Raw genomic sequence first — 12973 nt, 5'->3', positions numbered from 1 at the left:
AGACCCCTGAGTCTTTCTGGAGATTGTGAATCTGGAAGGAAAATGGGATTTCCAGAGCAAAGTGAAGGGCACTTCAAGGGCATCCCCCACGCGTGGAAAGATGGAGGCAGGAATAGCAACACACACACAGGTCTGCCCTTGGTGCGGAAGTCCTCAATGCCTGTGTCGTGGAAGGGGCAGGGAGCCACAGAATGCTTTGGAGCAACACATCCAAGTGGTACTTTGGAGAAAGTCACTCATAGTGTGGGAAAGAGCAGGGTGGCAGGGAGAGCCCTCAGCCCAGGGCTGCTCCAGGGTTGGGCTGAAACTGGTGTGAGGGGTAACGGGGAGAAGGCAGCATTGGGGGAAAGGAAACCAAAACAGGGAACATTAAGCGGGAGGAATTGCTAGGGTTTTGTGGCAGTTTGGAACTTGGTGGCAAAGAGGAAGGAAATCTCTAACTAATTACTTAATTCCATTGATTTCCAGTAGAATCCATAGATCGATAGAATCAGGCCATTTCAGAAATCAGCAGAACTAGGAAATTCAACAGAAAGAGCAACAGGAGTAGGTAATTGGCCAAATATTTTTGATGAAGGAGAGGATAAAAGCTGACAAAATCCGGGTTGCTGGGAAGAAAGATCTCTGTGGGAGGTACGTGTTTGGGAGGGTCACTCTAGGAAAACGGTTTCGTGGACTGTTGCATGAGCGGTGCTTGTGGGACATCCAGGTGATGCCTTCAGCAGCCACCGGGTCCCACCGGGCTGGAGAGAGACATACAGGTCACTTCTACTGCAGGAAGAGGCTCCTACACTTCTTTGGGTCAAGGACCTTTGTGCATAGAAAGAAAGCTCCCCAGAGGCCAGGCGCAGTGGCTCACACTTGTAATCCCAGCACTTTGGGGGACTGGGGAGGGAGGACTGTTTGAGGACAAGAGTTTAAGACCAGCCTGGGCAAGAAAGTGAGATCCCATCCCCGTAGGAAAATGTTTTTGGTTAGCTGAGCGTGGTGGTGTATGCCTACAGTCCTAGTGTCCTAGCTACTTGGGAGGCTAAGGCTGGGAGGATCACTCGAGCCCCAGAGTTCAAGGCTGCAGTAAGCTGTGATGACACCACTGCACTCAACCCTGGGCAACAGAGCGAGATCTTGTACCTTTTTTAAAAAAGAAAAAAAGGCTCGCTAGAAAGATGCATATACCTCCAGGCTCAGTGGCTCATGCCTGTAATCCCAACAATTTGGGAGACTGAAGTGGGAGGATTGCTTGAAGCCAGGATTTCTAGACCAACTGGGATAATATAGTGAGACCCCATCTCTACAAAAAATCACACACACACACACACACACACACACACACAAAAGCGCATACTCACCAACTCAGAAAACCTTGCTTTGAAACATTCAAATTCAACCAGCATTCAAATGGGTGGGTGGTTGTTTTTCAGACACCAGGCCACAGACAGGATCAAATGGATGTTTTTTAATTTTTTTTAGATTTTTGTATTCTTTTTCTTTTTTTCCCCTGAAATTTTAGAAGGAATGTTTGGTTTTTATTTCTTATTTTGGGGGGTACCCTTAAGGATTGGGTTTTGTGCATGGAAAGGATTAGTCATAAAAGATTTCAGTTTTTGAAATATTTTATATTTGTTAAAGTTGTAACTTTTAAAAACTCAACTTTTTTATTCATCTTCTTAAATTCAGTTTGTGAATGTCTTTGTACTATTTATAAATCGGCCGAAGTTTAAATAACCAGTTTGAAAAGTGTTTCATTTATATAACTTTCATTTATACTTTTAATATACTTAATTTCTTTTCTTATATCACTGCAATTGTCTAATATAACAAACCCTTCCAAGATATCTAAGTAATTCTTGTAAATCTAACAAATTAAATCTAAAAATGTGTTCTACAGAACTGAGAACCTAGATATAAAACCATCTTCATATAGCCATCTAATCTTTGACAAAGCAGACAAAAACATACACTGGGGAAAAGAATCCTTATTCAATAAATGTGCTGGGAAAACTGGATAGCCACATGTAGGAGACTGAAACAGGACCCACACCTTTCACCTCTCACAAAAATCAACTCACGGTGGGTAACATACTTAAACCTTAGGTGTGAAACTATTAGAATTCTAGAAGAAAATGCTGGAAAAATTCTTATAGACATTGGCCTAGGCAAAGTATTTATGAAGAAGACCCCAAAGGCAATCACAGCAACAATAAAATAAAATAAAATAAAATAAACGGGACCTGAAGAAATTAAAAAGCTTCTGCACAGCCAAAGAAACTGTCACAAGAGCAAACAGACAACCTGCAGAATGGGAGAAAATTTTCGCATGCTACACATCCGATAAAGGGCTGATAACTACAATCTATTTAGAACTCAGGAAAATCAGCAAGAAAAAAAATCAAACAACCCTATCAAAAAGTGGGCAAAGGACATGAACAGAAACTTTGCAAAAGAAGACAGAAGAATGGCCAACAAACATATGAAAAAATGCTCAACATCTCTAATCATCAGGGAAATGCAAATCAAAACAACAGTGAGATATCATTTATCTCCAGTGAGAATGGCCTTTATCAAAAAGTCGCAAAACAACACATGTTGGCATGGATGCAGAGAGATAGAAACACTCATACACTGCTGGTGGGACTGCAAACAAGTGCAATCTCTGTGGAAAGCAACATGGAGATACCTCAAAGAGATACAAGTAGATCTACCATTCAATCCAGCAATTCCATTGCTGGGCGTCTACCCAAAAGAACAAAAGACATTCTATAACAAATACATCCGCATTCGAATGTTTATAGCAGCACAATTCACAATTGCAAAGATGTGGAAACAGCCCAAATGCCCATCAATACATGAGTGGATTAATAAAATGTGGTATATGTACACCATAGAGTACTACTCAGCTAGAAGAAACAATGGTGATATTGCACCTCTTGTATTTTCCTGGAAAGAGCTGGAACCCATTCTACTAAGTGAAGTATCCCAAGAACGGAAAAATAAGCACTACATGTACTTAGCATCAAACTGGTTTTAACTGATCAACACCTAAGTGCACATACAGGAATAACATTCATGGGGCGTCGGGCAGATGTCGGGGGGTGGGAGGGGTGGGGGGGAGGAGATGGGTGTATACATACATAATGAGTGCGATGAATACCGTCTGGGGGATGGACACGCTTGAAGCTCTGACTTGGGGGGTACGGGGGGCAAGGGCAATATACATAACTTAAACATTTGTACCCCCATAATATGCTGAAATAAAAAAATAAATAAAAATAAAAATATGTTCCGAAATGGTTTACAAACTTAATAAGATTTCAACTTAAATTCACAAGTCTAAGTCAATTGTTGAGTTACCTATTTTAAATTAAAATCACTGGGTTAACCTGTTGTAAATATTAATATACTAAATTATCTTTAACATTTCAAGAAATAAAAATAATAGATATGAACAGATTATTTCTAAATTTGTCACAAAAAATGTTAATATTCTAGGTTTGATTTACTTCATAGTTCTTAATTCTGAATCTCCCTCAGGGTTAGTTTGCTTTCCTATCAAGAGACAAAATCATGTCCCCCCAATTCTGAGCCTGTTTTTGTGATCATTATGTCAACGGCCCTACTCTACTCACGGAAGTCTACTTCTCCACCCAGACTGCCGCATTACAAGATTAGGTTTTGTTTTACTGAGTTAGATTTTGACTTTTACAAATTAGATCAGATGAGATTTTTGTGGACATTTTGTTTGTTTTCTGTTCTTAGGGTATTTTAAAATGTTTTTCTATCTATCCTCAAAGACCTTGAACTTGATGGAATTCTTCTTTCATGTTCACATCTGCTGGGGCCACACAGCTCAGACAAGGCAATCATGTCTGCCCCGGTCTCTCAAGACTTTGCCTGAGTTCACAGTCCCATAAATCTCAGGCCACGCCAGTGACAGCAGCAAAGTTGTGAGAGGCCTACGAACCCCAACTTATGGCGCCCCGTGTTGTGTTAACAGTTTTATTTCGAGAAAGAGAACTTACTCGCAGGGATGGAGGGAAGTCATGAGAGGGCATCAAGCAGTCAGGGACAGCACAAATTGAACCAGGAACTAGGAGGGGACCCAGAACAATGCAATGTCCCAGAAGCCAAGGGTGGAATTCGTTTCTAGGAAGGGGCATTTATCAATAATGTCAAAACTACACGAAGGTTGAGATGGATGAGGGCTTATGAAAGACCAGAAATCATGTGGATTACAAGAGCTTGGTTTCTGAACCTGATCGTTAGCTGACGCTTCTCTGATACTGGGCACAAAGGCCAGCATCCTCTACAGTGTCCCCTTTTCCTAAGATAAGTGGAAATATCTGCGTCCCCAGTACTATGTTATAGTTAAAGAGGCAGCGTTGTCTTTTCACGCAGGCCCTGTGTTGTCTTACCGGGTATTTCAAACTTCTGCCAGAGTCCCCAATCTGCTCCCCCGGGAACTTGAAGAAGACAGTGATCACTTGACTTTTCTTAAGGTCACTTTCCTGTGTCTTGCAGAGAGAGGAATTATTCTTCCCACGGTGAGCTTCCTAAGAAGTGGAGAGCTCTACCACACAGTTGATGGAACACAGATTTAGGGCAGAAGTTGCAAAGTGGTAGCCTCTACCAGTTTCGAACAAAACAAAAACACCGCAGTTAGAATGTCTCACCCAGGGCACTAATGACAGCCTGGGCTGGATCATTCTTTGCTATGGGGTCAGTCCTGTGCATTGTAGGGTCTTTAGCATCACCCCTCGCCTCTTCCCACTAGATGCCAGTTGTACCCCCGTTCCCAGTTGTAACAACCAAAATAACCAAAAATGTCTCAAGGCTTTGCCAAATATCCCCTGAGGGAAAAATTGCCCCTAATAGAGACCTTCTGCTCCAGCTTTTTTGTTTGTTTGAGACAGCGTCTCACTGTTGTCCAGGCTGGAGTGCAGTGGTGTAATCATAGCTCACTGCAACCTCAACCTCCAACACCTGGGCTCAAGCCATCCTTCCATCGCCGCTCAAAGTGCTGGGATTATAGGCATGAGCCACTGCACTCGGCTGCTCCAGCTATTTTAAGCTGAGAGGGGTGTAATTGAAGGAATCAGGAGCTTCCGGAAGCACAGTCAGGGTGCAGGAACCAGGCTGGGCTTCAGGAACCCACTAGAACTGGCCTTTCCCTGGCCCTGACACCTCTGCACTATCACTAGGTGCTCTTTATCTCTGCCTTGCCATGTAAGGAGGGGACCTTCACTCATTTCCATCCCCCCAGCCTCCACAGGACTTTGATCTTCCATCAGTGTCATACAGACCCGCTCATAAACCCTTGGTTCTACCCGTTACCAGCTGGGTGTTCTTGGGCAAGTTATTTAATTTCTTTGCATGCTGTTCTCCTCATCTCTGAACTGGTGAATAATACCTACTTGGACCAGATACTTAACTCTCCGTGTCCCAAGATGTGGATACTAATAATATAAGATAGTACTATGTAGGGCTGTTGTGAGGATTAGATAGTAAATACACCTCAAGTGCTTGCAGCTGTGCCTAACACAGTAGGGCCTCAGCTCATGTCCACTGTTTTTATTATTTTCAAAATTAATGGTGGCATATGCAAAGAACAAGTGCAGTGAGGTACATTGTAGGGGAACAATAAGTGAAGCTATCAATAATAACAGTATATCTAATCCCCAATAGCGAGGCCTATTTTCTTAGGAAAATAATTTTTTTTTTTTTTTTTTTTTTTTTTTTTTTTTGAGACAGAGTCTCACTCTGTTGCCCAGGCTAGAGTGAGTGCCGTGGCGTCAGCCTAGCTCACAGCAACCTCAAACTCCTGAGCTCAAGCGATCCTCCTGTCTCAGCCTCCCGAGTAGCTGGGACTACAGGCATGTGCCACCATGCCCGGCTAATTTTTTTTTTTTCTATATATATTTTTAGCTGTCCATATAATTTCTTAGTATTTTTGGTAGAGGTGGGGTCTCGCTCTTGCTCAGGCTGGTCTCGAACTCCTGAGCTCAAACGATCCGCCCACCTCGGCCTCCCAGAGTGCTAGGATTACAGGCGTGAGCCACCGCGCCCGGCCAGGAAAATAATTTTTAAGGTCTAGCCACAGGACCCCATGTGGTCCTCCTCTGAGGTTCGGCCAGGCTGCAGGGCATGTATGAAATAGATATGCTTAGAGTTAAGAAACTAAAAGATGGTTTTTTTTTTTTTGTATTTTTTTTTAAGAGTTAGGGTCTTGCTCTGTCACCCAGGCTTGGAGTGCAGTGGCACAATCATAGCTTGCTGCAGCTTTGAACTCCTGGGCTCAAGCTATTCTCCCTCCTCAGCTTCCCGAGTAGCTGGGACACTATAGGCACATGCCACCACACATGGCTAAGTTTTTTGTAGAGACAGGGTCTCTTCTTATTTATTTATTTGTTTATTTATTTTGAGACAGAGTCTCACTCTGTTGCCCCAGGTAGAGTGCAGTGGCATCACCACAGCTCACAGCAACCTCAAACTCCTGGGCTCAAGTCATTCTCCTGCCTCAGCCTCCCGAGTAGCCAGGACTGTGACTACAGACATGCACCACCACGCCCGGCTAATTTTTTCTGTTTTTGGTAGAGATGGGGTCTCGCTCTTGCTCAGGCTGGTCTCAAACTCCTAAGCTCAAGTGATCCTCCCACCTCAGCCTCCCAGAGTGCTAGGATTACAGGTGTGAGTCACCATGCGTAGCCCAGGGGCTCCTTTAGTTGCCCAGGCTAGTTTCAAACTCCTGGCCTCAGGTGATCCTCCTGCCTTGGCCTCCCAATGTGCTGGGATAACCAAGTGTGATTCAGGAATTTTTGATACTGCTAATTCTCAAAGTAATTTTTTCTTTTTGCAAAATGAAATGTAATGCCTTTCACTTTTCAGACCAGGAACTTAGCACTTTCTCCATGGAAGGATGAACAAAAGAGAAATTATAAAGAATCTCAAGCGTTTTCAAACTTTAGATAGGAATAAATATATTATTATATCTAAAATTTGATAGCAAGTAATTTCTCCCCAGTTTTTTCATCTGGAGGGTTATATTTTTTTGAAAAAGTTGTATGTATAGATGAGCTGGATGAACTGACTCTTCCCGCCCCTGCATCCCTCTCTTCTCATCTGCCTTGGGTCTCACTTGTCTCCTGGTCTCTAGTGGGTCTGTCACTCTGTCTCAATCGCTGCCCTGCTCTCATGCCTCAGTCTTTCTCTGCCTGCATCCCCGTCTGCCTTGCTGCTGTTTCTTGGCGTCTCAACTTCCCTTTCTTTCCTGTTTTTTATTTTCATTGACAGCTTTTTTCCCCTTCTGTGTCTTTCCTTTAAATGCTGAAGTACATTTATCCAATAAAAGGTTTTATGCTGTGCTCCTTAAAAAAAGTTCCTTTTGGCCAGGTGCGATGGCTCACACCTGTAATCCCAGCACTCTGGGAGGCTGAGGCAGGAGGATCACTTGAGGTCAGGAGTTAGAGACCAGTCTGAGCAAGAACAAGACCCTGTCTCTACTAAAAAAAATAGAAATTAGCTGGACAACTAAAAATATATAGGAAAAATTAGCCGGAGATGGTGGCACTTGCCTGTAGTCCCAGCTACTCAGGAGGCTGAGGCAGAAGGATTGCTTAAGCCCAGGAGTTTGAGGTTGCTGTGAGCTAGGCTGATGCCACGGCACTCTAGCCCGGGCAACAGAGTGAGACTCTGTCTTAAAAAATAAATAAATAAAGTTTCTTTTAATCTTACCACCCTAATATAATCATCCTTACAAATCTGGATACATACTGTCATTTTTGCTTTGCTGGGTTTTTCCTTTTTCCCCTTATCATATTTGAGATGTAATAGCAAAATACAATAGACTGGGTGGCTTATAAACAATAGATTCTTTTTTTTTTTTAGAAACAGGGTCTTACTTTCTCACCCAGACTGGATGGAGTGCAGTGGCATCATCATAGCTGACTGCAACCTCAAACTCCTGGGCTCAAGCAATCCTCCTGCCTCAGCCTCCCGAGTAGCTGGGACTACAGGCGAGTACCTCCATGCCTGACTAATTCTCTATTTTTAGTAGAGATGGGGTCTTGCTCTTGCTCAGGCTGGTCTTGAACTACTGACCTCAAAGATCCTCCCCCCTCGGCCTCCCATAGTGCTAGGATTACAAGCGTAAGCCACCGTGCCCAACCATAGCACTTGTTTCATTTCTTTTTTTTCTTCTGAATTTCCTTCCATGTTGTCATATTTTCTAGTCTTCTGGATGAGTTTTGGAATTGTTTTGCCCATGTCATGTCCTCTCTCCTGGTGGGGGATGCCAGGGTGGGCTGGCCCAGCGTCCTGGTCTCTTGTGCCCCACAGCACAGGTGTGTGAGCCGGACCAGCCTGCTCAGACAGGGCATCAGAACAGGGCCCCTGAGGTGAGTGTGAGAAGAACCAAGGACAAGCTCCAACGCAGCCTCTCCCAACCAGAGAAAGGAGGATTAAACCAGCACTAGGGTGGGAACCCAGTTGATTAGATCAGGAGGGTGGCAGGCATGGGTGGGGCCATGTTAGATCTATGTAAGGCCTAGTGTCTTCCTCAGACAGCAGTGGTTTCCAGCTCTGCTTTCCTGTTGGTTTTTTCCTCAGATAGCAGTGGTTTCCAGCTCTCTCCCACTGGATTCTTCCGAGGTATGCAAACTTGTTGGGTTGGAGGGATCTAGAACCTTCACCACAGTGTACCTGATTTCCCCAAGTGCTGGGTTCACAGAGCTGGTCTTTGGGGAGTGGTTGTGGGTTGGTGTGTGGCTTGGGATGATGGAGGAGGTCAGGCTGGACAGTCAAGGAGGTCTGCGCTCTCCAGCCCTGCAGGTCTGTGTGTGCTGGGAGTGGGGCAAGGGCGTGGTCCCTGTGTCCAGAGGAACAAGTGTGCTTGTGTGTCACTGAGCTCCCAGTAACGGATGCCTGTTGGAGAGCTTGGGTCTCATTTAGAAGGTGGGTCCACAGATCCATGCTTAGGCTTTCGAGAAGTTGGTAGAGTCATGGTTAATCGGCTGGACCAGAAACTAATTTGTACTTTGGGGAACATACTGAGGGTAAAATGTCTGCAAAATGGAGATAAAATTACCAGATAACTTAGGATTGTTGTGGGAATTAGTGTTAAGGCTTGCAAAGTTTGCAAAGCAGTAGGTCTTGGCATCCTACCTGACATCATGACAACTGGCATAGGTCATCTGCAAAATGCGGTGGATCAAGCATATGGGTGGTTGTGAAGATTAAAGGAGTTAAACCCAAACCCTGGGCTTAACCTTGGGCTGTCAGATGTCATATGCCTCATTCTTGGCAAATATGGTAATCTTCAAAGCCCCAGAGATATTCCATTTGCTCAGCAGGGCCTCTCTTTCCTCCTGCCCAGGAAAAGAGGGGCTGGGGAGGGGTCTTTGTAGCCTTTGGATGCCTGTGGAATGGTTTCCAGGCTAAATTAAGGGCCCTGCTTTTCCCTCTTGCTTCTGGGGGCTGAGGATGGGGAGAAGGGGAGATTCCTCAGGGTGTGTAGGGCCACCTCTCCCTTAGGGAGGTATCCACAAAACACTTTTTTTTTTTTGTTTTTTTGAGTCTTGCTCTGTCACTCTGGCTAGAGTGCAGTGGTGTCATTGTAGCTCGCTGCAACTTCCAACGCCTGCCTCAGCCTCCTGAGTAGCTAGGACCACTGGCGCACACCACTGTGCCCGGCCAATTTTTTCTACTTTTAGTAGAGGTGGGGTCTCTTGCTCAGGCTGGTCTCAAACTCCTGAGCTCAAGCCATCCTACTGTCTTAGCCTCCAGAGTGCTAGGATTATAGGCGTGAGGCACTGCACCCATCCCATAAGACCCTATTAATGAAGGAGGGAGTCACCCAGTTCCGGCAGGGGTCGCTACGAACAACTCTCCTGAAAGATGCAGAACAGTCTGAGGACGGATGGGGGTGAAGGTGACCATTTTTCTGGCTGGAGCTCTCATCAGGATTGAGAAGCATTTGCAAGCTGTGAGGTCAGTAGCTTTAAAGAATGTTTAGTGACAGAAATGTTCACCGTCTAACATAGGGGAAGATAGGGAAATCAAAGTTTATGTAGGAAGTGATAGCAATTCTGCTAACATCTCCACAGGCCATCTCACTTCCATGCCAGTGGTGCCCAAATAACCTTTGTTCAGAAGTTTTCCCAGCCCAGTGCCATGTTTAAGTTATTTTTCAGCTAAGATTCTGCCAGTCTGAGGAGGGCAACCTGAAAATAGGAAGCCTTATTTTGTTTGGTTTTTTTTGTTTGTTGGTTTGTTTGTTTGTTTGAGACAGGGTCTCACTCTTTTGCCTAGGCTAGAGTGCAGTGGAGTCATCACAGCTCACTGCAACCTCAAACTCCTGTGCTCAAGCAATCCTCCTGCCCCAGCCTCTGGAGTAGCTGGAGATATAGGCACATGCTGTCTTGCCCTGCTAATTTTTCTATTGTTTGTGGAGATGGGGGTCTTGTTCTTCTTAGGCTAGTCTCAAACTCCTGGCCTGAACCAATCCTTCCTCCTCGGCCTCCCAGAGTGTCAGGATTACAGGCATGAGCCACCACACCCTGATCTTGTTTTTTTTTTTTTTTTGAATAGAGATGGGGTCTCGTGAGCCCCGTGCCCGGCCTTTGTTTTGTTTTTGAATCAGGGTCTCCACTCTTTTGCCCAGGCTGGCGTGCAGAGGCACAATCATAGTTTATGGTAACCTGGAACTCCTAGCCTCAAGTAATCCACCCACCTCAGCCTCCCAATAGGAAGCCTTATTGAACCTGGAGGTAAAAAATTGACTTGCCTTCAAGTACATAAACCTAGCAAGTGCAGTTTGGGTTCAATAGTGGAGAATTCATGTTAAGGCGTCCTCAGGTTGGGGTGGGTGGGTCACATGTGACAACCATGTCACTCCTGATGTGAGTTTCTCTGGACATGTCCTTCTCTACAGTCACCCCAGTGAGATTCCCAATTCCAACACTCTATGAGTTTTGTAAATCAGGCCCCCGCCCCCCAATCGGTAGCCTGTTGAAGGATTCTGGCTATGTCCACAGAGTGGAATTTTTGGTTAGGTTAGTTTTGTTATGCCCCTGCGCTTTAAAGGCTTTAGGACAGGACCTGCCCTTTCCACTTTGCCTCAAGCCCTACATTCCCCGATCAGTTATCAGCTGATCATCCATACCTTGTCCTGCTTGCAATGAGTTTTATTTGAGTTTTGTTATATTGTCAGCAAATGTCCACTGAGTACCTATTGTGTTACCAGGGACTTGTTAGGCCCAGCAAACAAGACAACCCCCACCTCGAGGAGTTTATGGTAAAGAGACAATAGATACAGGCAATGGAAAAGTAAAACATACAAAATGTCATGGAGTAATATCTTTGAAAGAAAGGAAAACAAGGCATAGCAAGGGGCCACGTGGTCAGGGAAGCCCTCCCAGGAGAGGTAGCATTTGAGCAGAGACCTGAGTGAAGCAAGGCAGCAAGCTGTGCAAATATCTATCTATGCCTTCAGGCAGATGGGCCAGGAAGGCCAATGGCCCGGGGCAAGGGTATCCGAGCCACGTCTGAGGAGCCCTGGTGACTGATGAGGGCTGTTTCAGTGGCATATTGGAGGCAAAAGCCGGGTTAGAATGCAATGGAGGAAAGAGAAGTGAAGAGGGAATACGGATGACTCTTTCAAGGAATTTTGCTGTAAAGAGGAACAAGAGACATGGAGACAGTAGCTAAGAGCAACGTGAGGTCAAAGACAAAAGGATAGTTTCTAAAGGTGGGAGCAAACCCAGAAAGTTGTGCCAAGGGGGAAGATTCCTGTTGAGGGAAGAACTGAAAGATGCAGGGGAGAGAAGGGGACACTTGCCGGAGCTCATGAGAGGTGACAGGGGTCTGGTACAACTGTAAGTCTCTGTCTGATAGGAGCCAGGACTGTTTTTTTAGCCATGTGCCAAGAGGGAAGGCAGAGTATGTATATGGGTACGAACTCAGGAAGATCAGTTCATTTGATAGAAGGATGGGAAGGTCTCTTCTGTAGGCTTCCATTTTCTTGGCAAGATTAGAAATAGTAATTTCCACTTTGAATGAGGAAAGGGAAGTTTATGATCCCTGCTACTTGCTCTGCAAAAAACCAAGAAAGTCTCCAATAGTTTGCAGCCTACCGCTAAAGCATGCTCCTCCTCCCCTGTGAACTGTCATGGAGGCTGACTCTGGCCTCACCCTAGGCGACTTTCTCAACCAAATTTTTCCAGGGGCCATGGATCTGTCACTTTTGCACATCCACACTAAAATGTGAGGCCACCACACAGGCAATTTTGGTTCCGAACGGAATGAAACCAGACCTGTGGAGTCAGCATGGTCTGAGCTGAAGTCTGTGCAACTGCAAAATACTCCAAGGCCAGTAGCTTAGTCTTTTGTAGGAATGTAAGACAAGATTCCCTGGCCAGATGTGGTGGCTCACACCTGTAACCCTAGCACTTTGGAAGGCCGAGTTGGGAGAGTTGCTTGATGCCAGGAGTTTGAGACCAGCCTGAGCAAGAGCAAGACCCTGTCTGTACTAAAATTAGAAAAAATTAGCTGGGCGTGGTGGTGCACATCTGTAGTCCCAGCTACTCGGGAGGCTGAGGCAGGAGGATTGCTTGAGCCCAGGAGTTTGAGGCTGTAGTGAGCTATGATTGCACCACTGCACTACAGCCTGAGCAACAGAGCAAGACCCTGTTTTTTTTTTAAAAAAAAAAAAAAAAAAAAGGAGGCTGGACACAGCCTCAGGTTAAAAACAAAAAAGATAAAATTCCTCTATAGAAAAATTTAAAAACTAGAAGGACACGCACCAAAACTATAATAGTGGCTATTCATAGTAAGTTTCCCCTCTTTTTTGGAAATTCCATAACTTCCACAATGGCTATCGATTTCTTTTATAATCTTCAGTAACCATTTTTCCTCCCAAATAGAAAGTTTGGATCAGATTTCCAAACTGCAGCTCAGGAATCCCAGGGGCTTCACACCCAGA

The sequence above is a fragment of the Eulemur rufifrons genome, chromosome 19, assembly GCF_041146395.1.
Source record: "Eulemur rufifrons isolate Redbay chromosome 19, OSU_ERuf_1, whole genome shotgun sequence".
NCBI classification, from domain to species: Eukaryota; Metazoa; Chordata; class Mammalia; order Primates; family Lemuridae; genus Eulemur; species Eulemur rufifrons.
Note: the sequence above shows the minus strand (reverse complement) of the source record.